We start from the raw sequence: 16,019 nt of genomic DNA, 5'->3' as shown, positions 1-16,019 counted from the left end.
GGAAACCTGTGACACTGACTCTGTGCATCCCAATTTGCTGTTTATTGGGATTTTTGGCCATTCCTACAAGTAATTCTTGGGATTTTTGGCCATTTTTACAGATAATTCTTTGGATTGATGGTCATTCCTATAAATAATTCTTTGGGTTTTTAGCCATTCCTACAGATAATTCTTTGGATTTTTAGCCATTCCTACAGATAGTTATTTGGATTTTTGGCCATTCCTACAGGTAATTCTTTGGATTTTTAGGCATTCCTGTAAATAATTCTTTGGATTTTTAGCCATTCCTACAGAAATTATTTGGATTTTTAGCCATTCCTGTAAATAATTCCTTGGATTTCTGGCCATTCCTAGAAACAATTCTTTGGATTTCTGGCTATTCTTACAGATAATTCTTTGGATTTTTAGCCATTCCTACAAACAATTCTTTGGATTTCTGGCCATTCCTATAAATAATTCTTTGGATTTTTAGCCATTCCTGCAATCAATTCTTTGGATTTTTAGCCATTCCTACAGAGAATTCTTTGGATTTCTGGCCATTCCTATAAATAATTCTTGGGATTTCTAGCCATTCCTACAGAAATTATTTGGATTTCTGGCCATTCTTACCAATAATTCATGGGATTTTTAGCCATTCCTACAGGTAATTCTTTGGATTTTTAGCCATTCCTACAGATATTCTTTGTATTTTTGGTCATTCGTACAGATAATTCTTTGGATTTTTAGCCATTCCTACAAATAATTCTTTGGATTTCTGACCATTCCTACAGATAATTCTTTGGATTTTTGGTCATTCCTATAAATAATTCTTTGGATTTCTGGCCATTCCTACAGATAATTCTTTGGATTTTTAGCCATTCCTACAGTGAATTCTTTGGATTTCTGACCATTCCTACAGATAATTCTTTGGATTCTTGGTCATTCCTATAAATAATTCTTTGGATTTCTGTCCATTCCTACTGAGAATTCTTGGGATTTCTGGCCATTCCTATAAATAATTCTTTGAATTTTTAGCCATTCCTACAGATAATTCTTTGAATTTTTAGCCATTCCTACAGATAATTCTTTGAATTTTTAGCCATTCCTACAGACAATTCTTTGAATTTTTAGCCATTCCTACAAATAATTCTTTGGATTTTTAGCCATTCCCACAGAAAATTCTTTGAATTTTTGGTCATTCCTGCAGAAATTCCCAGCTGTAGTTCGGCTCCATTTCCAGGATAGAGGGAATCAGTGCTGCCTGGTGAGGAATATCTCCATCTCAGCCCAATTTAAGATTATTTTCCCATCCCAACAGCGACTTTAATTCCATTTTAACTCTCCCAACCACTCCATGCAACCTCACTAACACCAGCAGACTTTCCCTTTGCTGCAGAAACCTCTTCCCCCCGTGGCAAAACCTTCAAAATCCCGCAGATTTTAAATTTTTTTACATTTTTTTTTTTGCAATAAAAGCGTGAAAAACGCCATTCTCTGTGAACAGCTCTCACCTTTGGAATAATACTGAAGAGAGAAAAAGGCAAGAGTGCTGAAAATAGCAGCAGGGCTGGAGTTGTGTTGTCAGTCATGGGAGCAGAAATCCAATTCCACCTGCAGATCAGCGTTCCCAGAATAGCAGAGGGGGCTTGTCAACCACCCAGGAGATGCATTGTGTGCAAGAAAAAAAAATTAAAATATTCAAAAATTCAAATTTCCAACCCAGCGGTTCAGCTGGAGCTCGGGAAAATCCTGACTTCCTGCTGGTTTTGGGGGGAAAAGAGGTGGTTTGGGTAAAAATGAGTGGTTTTTTGGGGGTAAAGCTGGGAAATTCCCCACTTTCTGTGGTTCTACAGAATTCCCAGAGGGAATTCTGCCAGCCTGGGATGTCCCCAGGGGCAGGAGGAGGTGGCTGGAGGGGCAGGAAGCTGTTCTGGGAGCTGAACTAGGGTGGGGAGGAAATGGATTCTCACCCGAGGCAGGGCTGGGAAACTCCTGAATTCCTAATGCCTCGATTCCAGAGCTCCAGGAACATCCCAGGGGAGAAATTCTCCATGAATTCCTCAATTCCTGAGCTCCCCAGGCATTCCAGGGGAGAAATTCTCCATGAATTAATTCCTCAATTCCTCAATTCCTCAATTCCTGAATTGCAGAGCTCCCCAGGCATTCCAGGGGAGAAATTATCCATGAATTCCTGAATTCCAGAGCTCTCCAGGCATTCCAGGTACAAAATTCTCCCTGAATTCCTCAATTCCTCAATTCCAGAGCTCCCCAGGCATTCCAAAATTCCCCATGAATTCCTCAATTCCTCGATTCCAGAGCTCCAGAAGCATTCCAGGTACAAAATTCTCCCTGAATTAATTCCTCAGTTCCACCAGCAGCTCTGCCCAGAGCTCCAGAAACATTCCAGGGGAGAAATTATCCATGAATTCCTCAATTCCAGAGCTCCCCAGGCATTCCAGGGACAAAATAATTCTCCCTGAATTCCTCAGTTCCACCAGGAGCTCTGCCCAGAGCTCCCCAGGCATTCCAAAATTCTCCATGAATTCCTCAGTTCCTCAATTCCAGAGCTCCCCAGGCATTCCAGGGGAGAAATTCTCCATGAATTAATTCCTCAATTCCTCAAATCCAGAGCTCCCCAGGCATTCCAGGGGAGAAATTCTCCATCAATTCCTCAATGCCAGAGCTCTCCAGGCATTCCAGGGGAGAAATTATCCATCAATTCCTCAATTCCACCAGCAGCTCCTGCCCAGAGCTCCCCAGGAATTCCAAAATTCTCCCTAAATTCCTCAATTCCAGAGCTCCTGAAGCATTCCAGGTACAGAATCCTCCACGAATTCCTCAGTTCCTCAATTCCAGAGCTCCCCAGGAATTCCAAAATTCTCCATGAATTAATTCCTCAATTCCACCAGCAGCTTTGCCCAGAGCTCCCCAGGAATTCCAAAATTCTCCATGAATTCCTCAGTTCCTCAATTCCAGAGCTCCAGAAACATTCCAGGAGAGAAATTCTCCATGAATTAATTCCTCAATTCCTCAATTCCAGAGCTCCCCAGGCATTCCAGGGGAGAAATTCTCCATGAATTAATTCCTCAATTCCACCAGCAGCTTCTGCCCAGAGCTCCCCAGGAATTCCAAAATTCTCCATGAATTAATTCCTCAATTCCACCAGGAGCTCCTGCCCAAAGCTCTCCAGGCATTCCAAAATTCTCCATCAATTCCTCAGTTCCACCAGCAGCTTTTCCCAGAGCTCCCCAGGCATTCCAGGGGAGAAATTCTCCATGAATTAATTCCTCAATTCCAGAGCTCCAGAAGCATTCCAGGTACAAAATTCTCCATGAATTAATTCCTCAGTTCCACCAGTAGCTTTGCCCAGAGCTCCAGAAACATTCCAGGGGAGAAATTATCCATGAATTCCTCAATTCCAGAGCTCCCTAGGCATTCCAGGGGAGAAATAATTCTCCCTGAATTCCTCAGTTCCACCAGCAGCTCTGCCCAGAGCTCCCCAGGAATTCCAAAATTCTCCATGAATTCCTCAGTTCCTCGATTCCAGAGCTCCCCAGGCATTCCAGGGGAGAAATTCTCCATGAATTAATTTCTCAATTCCACCAGCAGCTTCTCCCAGAGCTCCAGAAGCATTCCAAAATTCTCCATGAATTAATTCCTCAATTCCAGAGCTCCAGAAGCATTCCAGGTCCAAAATTCTCCACACCCAGACCTTTTCCCTGTAATTCCAGGGAAATTCCAGGGAATTACTTTTCCCTGTAATTCCAGAAACCACAGAATCTCTGGTTTCCCTCTGGCTGGGAATTTCTGCAGGAATGGCTAAAAATCCCAAGAATTATCTGTAGGAATGAGCAAAAATCCAAAGAATTTCTGTAGGAATGGCCAAAAATCCAAAGAATTATCTGTAGGAATGGCTGAAAATCCAAAGAATTATCTGTAGGAATGGCCAGAAATCCAAATAATATCTGTAGGAATGACCAGAAATCCAAATAATTTCTGTAGGAATGGCTAAAAATCCCAAGAATTATCTGTAGGAATGGCTAAAAATCCAAAGAATTATTTATAGGAATGGCTAAAAATCCAAAGAATTATCTGTAGGAATGACCTGAAATCCAAATAATTTCTGTAATGGTTAATAATTTCTGAATGGTTAAAAATCCATAGAATTATTTATAGGAATGACTAAAAATCCCAAGAATTATTTATAGGAATGACCAGAAATCCCAAGAATTATCTGCAGGAATGACCAGAAATCCAAATAATTATCTGTAGGAATGACCAGAAATCCAAATAATTATCTGTAAGAATGACCATAAATCCAAATAATTATTTATATGAATGGCTAAAAATCCAAAGAATTATCTGTAGGAATGGCTAAAAATCCAAATAATTTCTATAGGAATGGCTATAAATCCAAAGAATTTACTGTAAGAATGGCTAAAAATCCAAAGAATTATCTGCAGGAATGGCCAGAAATCCAAATAATTTCTGTAGGAATGGCTATAAATCCAAAGAATTATTTATAGGAATGACTAAAAATCCCAAGAATTATTTATAGGAATGACTAAAAATCCCAAGAATTATCTGTAGGAATGACCATAAATCCCAAGAATTATTTGCAGGCATGACCAAAAATCCAAAGAATTATTTATAGGAATGGCCAAAAATCCAAAGAATTATCTGTAGGAATGACCAAAAATCCCAATAAACAGCAAATTGGGATGCACAGAGTCAGTGTCACAGGTTTCCCTAAAACCTGGAGAAGCTGCAGAGCAGAATTTAGGATTTCACAGCTCAAATTCCTCCCCAATCCATCCTTTTAATCCATTTTTTTCCCCATTTTTCCCTCTCACCCTCCAAACTCCTGTCCCCTGACCAACCAACCTCCCTCTTTTTGAGTTTTCCAGGCTCAGGAATTAAGGGTTTGGATTGCTGCTGGCACTGATTGTCTCCAGTGCCTCTGGGTGCTGATTAAAATCAAAATAAAATGGAATAAAATAGAATAAAATGGAATAAAATGGAATAAAATCGAATGAAATGGTTGGGTGGGAAGAGGGATGGGTTTGGCCACTTTCCACCTCAGCCCAGAACAGAACTCTGAAAGGGTTTTGTCCAAATTTCAGGGAGATTATCCAAGAAAAAATGGGGTTTTTGTCTCCATAGGGTTTTGTCTCTATAAAATAGGTGATGATGAGGGTTGGTGAATTCCAGAACTTGGAAAATTTTTATTTTTTGCTTTTTCCCAATTTGCTATTTAACCAAATTTCAGTGAGATTATCCAAGGGAAAAAGAAAAAGCCATTTTTGCCAGCTTTTTTAGTTTAAAAACTATTTTATGGTTTTGTCTCCATAATATAGGTGATGATGAGGGTTGGGAAATTCCAGAACTTGGAAAATTTGTTATTTTTTATTTTTTGTGTTTTCCCAATTTGCTGAGTAACCAAATTTCAGTGAGATTATCCAAAGGGAAAAAAAAGCCAAAAAGCCATTTTTATGGTTTAGTCTCCATAAAATAGAGAATGATGAGGGTTGGTGAATGCCAGGACTTGGAAAATTTGTTATTTTTTATTTTTTGTGTTTTCCCAGTTTGCTGTGTAACCAAATTTCAGGGAGATTATCCAAGGGGAAAAAGGGGTTTTGTCTCCATAAAATAGGTGATGATGAGGGTTGAGGAATTCCAGAACTTGGAAAATTTTTATTTTTTGCTTTTTCCCAGTTTGCTGTGTAACCAAATTTCAGTGAGATTATCCAAGGGAAAAAAAAAAAAAGCCAAAAAGCCATTTTTATGGTTTTTGTTTCTGTAAAATAGAGAATGATGAGGATTGGTGAATTCCAGAACTTGGAAAATTTGTTATTTTTTATTTTTTGTGTTTTCTCAGTTTGCTGTGTAACCAAATTTCAGTGAGATTATCCAAGGAAAAAAAGGTTTTTGTCTCCATAAAATAGGTGATTATGAGGGTTGGTGAATTCCAGAACTTGGGAAATTTGTTATTTTTTATTTTTTGTGTTTTCCCAGTTTGCTGTGTAACCAAATTTCAGTGAGATTATCCAAGGGGGAAAAAAAGGGATTTTTATCTCCATATGGTTTTGTCTCTATAAAATAGGTGATGATGAGGGTTGGGAAATTCCAGAACTTGGAAAATTCTAATTTTTTTGCATTTTCCCAGTTTGCTGCATAACCAAATTTCAGTGAGATTATCCAAGAAAAAAAGGGATTTTTATCTCCATATGGTTTTGTCTCCATAAAATAGGTGATGATGAGGGTTGGGAAATTCCAGAACTTGGAAAATTTGTTATTTTTTATTTTTTGTGTTTTCCCAGTTTGCTGCATAACCAAATTTGAGTGAGATCATCCAAGGGGAAAAAAAAAAAGCCAAAAAGCCATTTTTATGGTTTTTGTTTCTGTAAAATAGAGAATGATGAGGTTTCGGAAATTCCAGAACTTGGAAAATTCTAATTTTTTTGCATTTTCCCAGTTTGCTGCATAACCAAATTTCAGTGAGATTATCCAAGGGGAAAAAAAAGCCAAAAAGCCATTTTTATGGTTTAGTCTCCATAAAATAGGGGATGATGAGGGTTGGTGAATTCCAGAACTTGGAAAATTTGTTATTTTTTATTTTTTGTGTTTTCCCAGTTTGCTGTGTAACCAAATTTCAGTGAGATTATCCAAGAAAAAAAGGGTTTTTTATCCCCATAGGGTTTTGTCAACATAAAATAGGTGATGATGAGGGTTGGGAAATTCCAGAACTTGGGAAATTTGTTACTTTTTATTTTTTGCTTTTTCTCAGTTTGCTGTGTAACCAAATTTCAGGGAGATTATCCAAGGGAAAAAAAAAAGCCAAAAAGCCATTTTTATGGTTTTTGTTTCTGTAAAATAGAGATTGATGAGGATTGGTGAATTCCAGAACTTGGAAAATTTGTATTTTTTGTGTTTTCCCAGTTTGCTGCATAATCAAATTTCAGTGAGATTATCCAAGGGGAAAAAAAATGGTTTTGTCTCCATAAAATAGGTGATGATGAGAGTTGGGAAATTCCAGAACTTGGAAAATTTTTATTTTTTATTTTTTGTGTTTTCTCAGTTTGCTGAATAACCAAATTTCAGTGAGATTATCCAAGGGGAAAAAAAATGGTTTTTGTTTCTATAAAATAGGTGATGATGAGAGTTGGGAAATTCCAGAACTTGGAAAATTTGTATTTTTTGCATTTTCCCACATCACTGCATAACCAAATTTCAGTGAGATCATCCAAGGGGGAAAAAAAAAACCCCATTTTTGCCATTTTTCTATTTTTTATTTTACAAACCAGGTGATGCTGAGGGTTATCTCTGTCTCCTCACCATCCCTTCCAGCATAACTCGTTATCCTCATTAACTGATGAATTTTTCAATCCTCATTCCAAAGCTAGGAAATGCAGGAGCAGGTGAGGTTTGCTGGAATTAAATCTGATTTAATTAATCCCTGAGTGAATCTCCATTAACCTGGAGAAAATGGGAATGAGGAAGAATTCCAGGAGCAGGAGGTGAATAAAAAATATGGGTGGGGAAGTGATTTGCCATAAATCAGGATTTGGGATATTTCCTGGCAGAGCTGGAATTCTGTTCCTACCAGGATCTCAGGATATTTCCTGGCAGAGCTGGAATCTCAATTTTACCAGGATTTGGGATATTTTCTAGGAGAGCTGGAATCCCAATTTTACCAGGATTTGGGATATTTTCTGGGAGAGCTGGAATCCCAATTCTGCCAGGATTTGGGATATTTCCTGTGGAAAGAGCTGGAATCCCAATTTTACCAGGAACTGGGATATTTCCTGGGAAAGCTGGAATACCAATCCTACCAGGAATTGGGATATTTCCTGGCACAGCTGGAATCCCAATTTTACCAGGATTTGGGATATTTCCTGGGATAGATGGAATCCCAATCCTACCAGGATTTGGGATATTTTCTGGGAGAGCTGGGATCCCAAATCTGGCTGGATTTGGGATATTTCCTAGGAGAGCTGGAATCCCAATTTTACCAGGATTTGGGATATTTCCTGGGAGAGCTGGAATCTCATTCTTCCAGGATTTCAGGATATTTCCTGGGAGAAATATCCCATTCTTCCAGAATCTTGGGATATTTCCTGGGAGAGCTGCAATCCCATTCCTGCCAGGATTTGGGATATTTCCTGTGGAAAGAGCTGGAATCCCAATTTTACCAGGTTTTGGGATATTTCCTGGCAGAGCTGGAATATCTAATTCCTGCCAGGATCTTGGGATGTTTCCTGGGAGAGCTGGGATCCCAAATCTGGCAGGATTTGGGATATTTCCTGGCAGAGCTGCAATCCCAGTTTTAGCAGAATCTTGGGATATTTCCTGGGAAAGCTGGAATCCCAATCCTACCAGGATTTGGGATATTTTCTGGGAGAGCTGGAATAGCTCATTCTTTCAGAATCTTGGGATATTTCCTCAGAGAGCTGGGATCTCAAATCTGCCAGGATTTGGGATATTTCCATGGAGAGCTGGGATCCCAGTTTTACCAGAATCTTGGGATATTTCCTGGGATAGATGGAATCCCAAATCTGCCAGGATTTGGGGTATTTCCTGTGAGAGCTGGGATCCCAAATCTGGCAGGATTTGGGATATTTCCTGGGATAGATGGAATCTCATTCTGCCAGGATTTGGGATATTTCCTGGGAGAGCTGGAATACCAATTTTACCAGGATTTGGGATATTTCCTGGGAGAGCTGGAATACCAATTTTACCAGGATTTGGGATGTTTCCTGTGGAAAGAGCTGGAATCCAAATTTTACCAGGATTTGGGATATTTTCTGGGAGAGCTGGAATCCAAATTTTACCAGGATTTGGGATATTTCCTGGGATAGATGGAATCCCAATTCTGCCAGGATTTGGGATATTTCCTGGGAGAGCTGCAATCCCAATTTTACCAGAATCTTGGGATATTTCCTGGGATAGATGGAATCCAAATTTTACCAGGATTTGGGATATTTCCTGTGGAAAGAGCTGCAATCCCAATCCTACCAGGATTTGGGATATTTCCTGGGAGAGCTGGGATCCCATCCTGCCAGGATTTGGGATATTTCCTGAGATAGATGGAATCCCAAATCTGGCAGGAATTGGGATATTTCCTAGGAGAGCTGGAATCCCGATTTTACCAGGATTTGGGATATTTCCTGGGAGAGCTGGGATCCCAAATCTGGCAGGATTTGGGATATTTCCTGGGAGAGCTGCAATCCCAATTTTACCAGGATTTGGGGTATTTCCTGGGAAAGCTGCAATCCCAGTTTTACCAGGATTTGGGATATTTTCTGGGAGAGCTGGAATAGCTCATTCTTTCAGAATTTTGGGATATTTCCTGGGAGAGCTGGGATCCCAAATCTGCCAGGATTTGGGATATTTCCTGGGAGAGCTGGAATCCCAATTCTGGCAGGATTTGGGATATTTCCTGGCAGAGCTGGAATATCTTATTCTTCCAGGATCTTGGGATGTTTCCTGGGAGAGCTGGATTTGGGATATTTCCTGGGAGAGCTGGAATTCTGTTCTGCCAGGAACTTGGGATATTTTCTGGGAGAAATATCCCATTCTTCTGGAATCTCATTCTTCCAGAATCTTGGGATATTTCCTGGCAGAGCTGCAATCCAAATTCTTCCAGGATTTGGGATATTTCCTGGGAGAGCTGCAATCCCAAATCTGGCAGGAATTTGGGATATTTCCTGGGAGAAATATCCCATTCTTCCAGAATCCCATTCTTTCAGAATCTTGGGATATTTCCTGGGAGAGCTGGAATCCCAATTCTGCCAGGATTTGGGATATTTCCTCAGAGAGCTGGAGTCTCATTCTTCCAGGATTTGGGATATTTCCTGGGAGAGCTGGGATCCCAAATCTGCCAGGATTTGGGATATTTCCTGAGAGAGCTGGAATCCCAATTTTACCAGGATTTGGGATATTTCCTGGGATAGATGGAATCTCATTCTGCCAGGAATTTGGGATATTTCCTGGGAGAAATATCCCATTCTTCTGGAATCTTGGGACATTTCCTGGGAGAGCTGCAATCCCAATGTTACCAGGATTTGGGATATTTCCTGGGAGAGCTGGGATCCCAAATCTGGCAGGAATTGGGATATTTCCTGGGAGAGATGGAATCCCAAATCTGGCAGGAATTGGGATATTTCCTGGGAGAGCTGCAATCCCAGTTTTACCAGGATTTGGGATATTTCCTGGGAGAGATGGAATCCCAAATCTGCCTGGATTTGGGATATTTCCTGGGAGAAATATCTCATTCTTCCAGAATCCCATTCTTTCAGAATCTTGGGATATTTCCTGGGAGAGCTGGAATCCCATCCTGCCAGGATTTGGGATATTTCCTATGGAAAGAGCTGGGATCCCAATTTTAGCAGGATTTGGGATATTTCCTGGGATAGATGGAATCCCAATCCTACCAGGATTTGGGATATTTTCTGGGAGAGCTGGAATAGCTCATTCTTTCAGAATTTCAGGATATTTCCTAGGAGAGCTGGGATCCCAAATCTGGCAGGATTTGGGATATTTCCTGGGAGAAATATCCCATTCTTCCAGAATCTTGGGATGTTTCCTGGGATAGATGGAATCCCAATCCTACCGGGATTTGGGATATTTCCTGGCAGAGCTGGGATCCCATCCTGCCAGGATTTGGGATATTTCCTGAGATAGATGGAATCCCAAATCTGGCAGGAATTGGGATATTCCCTGGGATAGATGGAATCCCAAATCTGGCAGGAATTGGGATATTTCCTGGGAGAAATATCCCATTCTTCCAGAATCTTGGGACATTTCCTGGGAGAGCTGCAATCCCAATTTTACCAGGATTTGGGATATTTCCTGGGAGAGATGGAATTTCATTCTGCTAGGATTTGGGATATTTCCTGGGAGAGCTGGGATCCCAATTTTACCAGGTTTTGGGATATTTCCTGGCAGAGCTGGAATATCTAATTCCTGCCAGGATCTTGGGATGTTTCCATGGAGAGCTGGGATCCCAAATCTGCCTGGATTTGGGATATTTCCTGCAGAAGGAGCTTCACTCCAAGCTCCTGACTGAGTTACTCCATCCTGGGAAACTCAGATTTTCCTGCTTTGCCACAATCTCTGCCAGCTCTGGGAATTCCTTTTTCCCCCTTTTTTCCCCCTTTTTTCCCCTTTTTTTTCCCCTTTTTTCCCTCCTTTTTTCTCTCCTTTTTCCCCTTTTTCCCCCTTTTTTCCCCCTTTTTTCTCTCCTTTTTCCCCTTTCCCCCTTTTTCCCCCTTTTCCCCCCTTTTTTCCCCTTTTTTCCCCTTTTTCCCCTTTTCCTTTTTCTCTCTCCTTTTCCCCTTTTCCCTTTTCCCTTTCTCCTTTTTTCCCTTATTTCCCCTTTTCCCCTTTTTCCTTTTTTTCCTTTTCCCTCCTTTTCCTCCTTTTTTTTCCTTTTTTCTCTCCTTTTTTCCTTTTTTTTCCCCTTTTTTTCCCTTTTTCCCCTTTTTTCCCATTTTTTTCCCCTTTTTTCCCCCCTGTCTCTCCCAGCTGCTCACTCCATCATCTCCTGCAGTTAATTAGGCAGTGGGTTGTTAATTGGCTGCTGGGGGGAGGAGAGCAGAGCAATGCTGCAGCTCTTCTGCCTCCTGACTTGAACTTCCAGTTGTTATTTTAGTTTTTACATTTGTTTTCTATTTGTTTTCTATTATTTTAGATTTATTTTTATAGTATTTTACTTATATTTATTTTGATGTTTATTATTTGATATTATTTTATTTATATTTAATGGATATTATTTGATATTTATTTTTATATTTATTTTTGTATTTATTTTTATATTTATTATTTTATATTATTGCATTTATATTTATTATTTGATATTATTTTATTTATATTTAATGGATATTATTTGATATTTATTTTTATATTTATTTTTGTATTTATTTTTATATTTATTATTTTATATTATTGCATTTATATTTATTATTTGATATTATTTTATTTATATTTTTTTTTATGTTTATTTTTATATTTATATTTTATATTTGTTATTTTATATTGCATTTATATTTATTTTATATTTGTATATTTATTTCAATATTTATTATTTGATATTTTATTTATATTTTTAGATTTCTGTATTTATTTTTATATTATTTATATTTATATTTTATATTTATTATTTTACATTGTATTTATATTTATTTTATGTTTTTATATTTATTTTTACATTTATTATTTTGTATTTTATATTTATTTTATATTTATTATTTTATGTTATTTTATTTATATTTTTGTATATTTATTATTTTATATTATTTTATTTATATTTATTTAATATTTATTTAATATTGTTTTATATTTCTTTTTAATGTTTATTATTTTGTATTTTATTTATTTTTAATATTTATTTTATTTTTTAATATTTTTATAGTCATCATTTTATACAATTTCATTGACATTTATTTTATATTTATTATTTTATTTTCCCTTTTTAAAAAAAATTTTTCCTTTTTTTTTCGTTCAATCTCCTCTCTCCCATCCTTAGGAAAATTAGGAATATTAGGAAAATCAGGAAAATCAGAAATATTAGGAAAATCAGGAATATTTTAGGAAAATCAGAAATATTAGGAAAATCAGGATTATTAGGAATATTAGGAAAATTAGGAATATTAGGAAAATCAGGAAAATCAGGAATATTAGGAAAATCAGGAATATTAGGGACATTAGGATTATTAGGATTATTAGGAAAATTAGGAATATTAGCAAAATCAGGAACATTAGGAAAATCAGGAATATTAGGAATATCAGGAATATTAGAAAAATCAGGAATATCTGATTGATTTCTCAGCTCTCTGTGCTATTTCTGTATTATTTTGAATTTTTTGGTATTTATTTTATTTTATTTTTACTCATCACTGTTGTCACAGAGCCATCTGCAGCCTGGGAGATGGAATTGCACAGAAAATGGGGAGAAAATGGGAAAAAATGGGGAAAAATGGGGAAAAATGGGGAAAAAATGGGGAAAAATGGGGGAAAAATGGGGAAAAAATGGAGAAAAATGGGAAAAATGGGGAAAAATGGGGAAGAAAATGAGAAAAAATGGGGAAAAATGGGAGAAAATGGGGGAAAAATGGGGAAAAATGGGGAAAAAATGGGGAAAAAAATGGGAAAAAAATGGGGAAAAAAAAATGGGATAAATGGGGGAAAAATGGGGAAAAATGAGGAAAAAATGGGAAAAAATGGGAAAAATGGGAAAAAATGGGATTTGGGGGTGAAAATGGGGAAAAGTGTGAGGAGTTCATGGGGAATTGGGGCTGAAAATGGGGAAAAAAGGGAATTTTCAGCTGAAAATTGGGAAAAAAGGGATTTTTTGGCTGAAAATGGGGAGAAAAAAAGGGAATTTTCAGCTGAAAATGGGGAAAAAAAGGGAATTTTCAGGTGAAAATGGGGAGAAAAAAGGGAATTTTCAGCTGGAAATGGGGAGAAAAGGAGATTTTTAACTGAAAATGGGGAAAAAAAGGAAATTTTTAACTGAAATTTGGGGAGAAAAAGGGAATTTTTAACTGAAAATTGGGGGAAAAAAAGAGATTTTCAGCTGAAATTGGGGAAAAAAAGGGAATTTTTATCTGAAAATTGGGAAAAAAGGGAATTTTTAACTGAAAATTGGAGAAAAGGGAATTTTTGGCTGAAAATGGGGAAAAGGTGTGAGGTGTTCATGGGGAATTGGGGCTGAAATTGGGGAAAAAAAGGGAACTTTTGGCTGAAAATGGGGAAAAAAGGGAATTTTCAGCTGGAAATGGGAAAAAGGTGTTCCTGGGTTGACTTTGAAATATTTCTGGAATATTGTGGATTCCAGCAGGGAAAAAATGGGATTTTCTGCTGAAGATGGGGAAAAGGTCTGAGGAGTTCATGGGGTATTGGGGCTGAAATTGGGGAAAAAAAGGGAATTTTCAGGTGAAAATGGGGAGAAAAGGAGATTTTTAACTGAAATTGGGGAAAAAAGGGATTTTTTATCTGAAAATGGGGAAAAGGTGTGAGGAGTTCATGAGGAATTGGGGCTGAAAATGGGGAAAAAAGGGAATTTTCAGCTGAAAATGGGGAAAAAAAGGGAATTTTCTACTGAAAATGGGGAGAAAAAAGGGAATTATCAGCTGAAAATGGGGGAAAAAGGAGATTTTCAGCTGAAAATTGGGAAAAAAAGGGAATTTTCGGCTGGAAATGGGGAAAAAAGGGAATTTTCAGCTGAAAATGGGGAAAAAAAGGGAATTTTAATTTGAAAATGGGGAAAAAAAGGGAATTTTCAGCTGAAAATTGGGGAGAAAAGGGAATTTTTAACTGAAAATGGGGAAAAAAGGGAATTTGCAGCTGAAATTGGGGGAAAAAGGGAATTTTCAGGTGAAAATGGGGAAAAAAAGGAATTTTTAACTGAAAATGGGGAAAAAAAGGGAATTTTCAGGTGAAAATGGGGAAAAAAAGGGAATTTTCAGCTGGAAATGGGGAAAAAAAGGGAATTTTCAGCTGAAATTGGGGAGAAAAAAAGGGAATTTTTAACTGAAAATGGGGAAAAAAAGGGAATTTTCGGCTGGAAATGGGGAAAAAAGGGAATTTTTGGCTGAAATGGGGAATTCTCTGGATTTATTTCCCTGCAGGATTCTCCGAATTGCTGAAAATTTTCTCCATTTTTGGTTTTGTTTTTTTTCAGGAAAATCTCTCCTTTCCTCCCCAGCAGTGCTGCAGGAGCTGGGGACACCTTGGGGACACCTTGGGGACACCTGGGGACACCTGAGGACAACTTGGGGACACCTTGGGACACCTGAGGACACTTTGGGGACATCTTCAGGACACCTGAGGTCAGCTGGAGACACCTTGGGGACACCTTGGGGACACCTGAGGACACCTGAGGACACCTGAGGGACACTTTGGGGACACCTGAGGACATCTGGGGACACCTGAGGACGCCTTGGGGACACCTTGGGGACATCTGGGGACACCTGAGGACGCCTTGGGGACATCTTGAGGACATCTGGAGACACCTGAGGACAACTTGGGGACACCTGAAGTCACTTGAGGACACCCTGAAGACACCTTGGGGACACCTTGAGACACCTTGGGGACAACTTGAGACACCTTGGGGACACCTGGAGTCACCTGAGAACACCTGGGGACACCTGAGGACACCTTGGGGACACCTGAGAACACCTTAGGGACACCTGAGGTCACCTGGAGACACCTTGGGGACACCTAAGGACACCTGAGGTCACCTTGGGGACACTGAGAGACACCTTGGGGACACCTGGAGACACCTGGGACACCTGAGGTCACCTGGGGACACCTTGGGGACACCTTGGGGACACCTGGGGACACCTGAGAACAACTTGGGGACACCTGGAGACACCTTGGGGACACCTTGGGGACACCTGAGGTCACCTTGAGGACACTTTGAGGACACTGAGAGACACCTTGGGGACACCTGGAGACATCTGAGGACACTTTGGGGACATCTTGAGACACCTTGAGGACACCTGAGGTCACCTTGGGGACACCTGGGGACTTCTTGAGACACCTTGGGGACACCTTGGGGACACCTGGAGACACCTGAGGTCACCTGGGGACACCTTGGGGACACCTGAGAACACCTTAGGGACACCTTGAGGACACCTTGAGGACACTTTGGGGACACCTGGGGACACCTCAGGTCACCTTGGGACACCTAAGGACACCTGAGGTCACCTGAGAACACTCTGGGGACACTTTGGGGACACTTTGGGGACACTTTGGGGACACTGAGAGACACCTGGAGACACCTTGGGACACCTAAGGACACCTTGGGGACACTGAGAGACACCTGAGGACACCTTGAGGATACTTTGGGGACACTGAGAGACACCTTGAGACACCTGAGGATACCTTGGGGACACCTGAGGTCACCTTTGGGACACCTGAGGACACCTTGGGGACATCTTGAGACACCTTGAGGACACTTTGAGGACACCTTGAGGACACCTTGGGGACACCTTGGGGACACTTGGGGACATTGCCACCTGCCCAGGTAGGTGCCA

The 16,019-nt window shown here is 39.5% G+C and overlaps 1 long non-coding RNA gene across 12 annotated transcripts; it reads right to left on the bottom strand.

Moving 5' to 3' along the window:
* Positions 1 to 14,664: 14,664 nt before the first annotated feature.
* Positions 14,665 to 15,941, bottom strand: LOC146426170 (uncharacterized). 12 transcript variants are annotated; one of them, XR_014846301.1, is made up of 8 exons: positions 15,734 to 15,755; positions 15,671 to 15,701; positions 15,535 to 15,596; positions 15,451 to 15,503; positions 15,273 to 15,355; positions 15,160 to 15,190; positions 14,754 to 14,889; positions 14,665 to 14,721 (listed from the first exon to the last, which is right to left on the bottom strand). It is a non-coding gene; the product is annotated as an uncharacterized LOC146426170 (long non-coding RNA). The 12 variants fall into 12 exon arrangements; XR_014846292.1 differs by lacking the exons at positions 15,671 to 15,701; positions 15,734 to 15,755 and adding an exon at positions 15,900 to 15,941 and having other exon boundaries at positions 15,088 to 15,190; positions 15,273 to 15,377; positions 15,472 to 15,492; positions 15,546 to 15,565; XR_014846291.1 differs by lacking the exons at positions 15,671 to 15,701; positions 15,734 to 15,755 and adding an exon at positions 15,900 to 15,941 and having other exon boundaries at positions 15,273 to 15,377; positions 15,472 to 15,492; positions 15,546 to 15,565.
* Positions 15,942 to 16,019: the final 78 nt, after the last annotated feature.

Source organism: Lichenostomus cassidix, chromosome 28 (assembly GCF_008360975.1).
Source record: "Lichenostomus cassidix isolate B80296 chromosome 28, HeHo_3.0, whole genome shotgun sequence".
Classification (NCBI taxonomy): domain Eukaryota; kingdom Metazoa; phylum Chordata; class Aves; order Passeriformes; family Meliphagidae; genus Lichenostomus; species Lichenostomus cassidix.
This window is presented reverse-complemented; position numbering and strand designations above follow the sequence as displayed.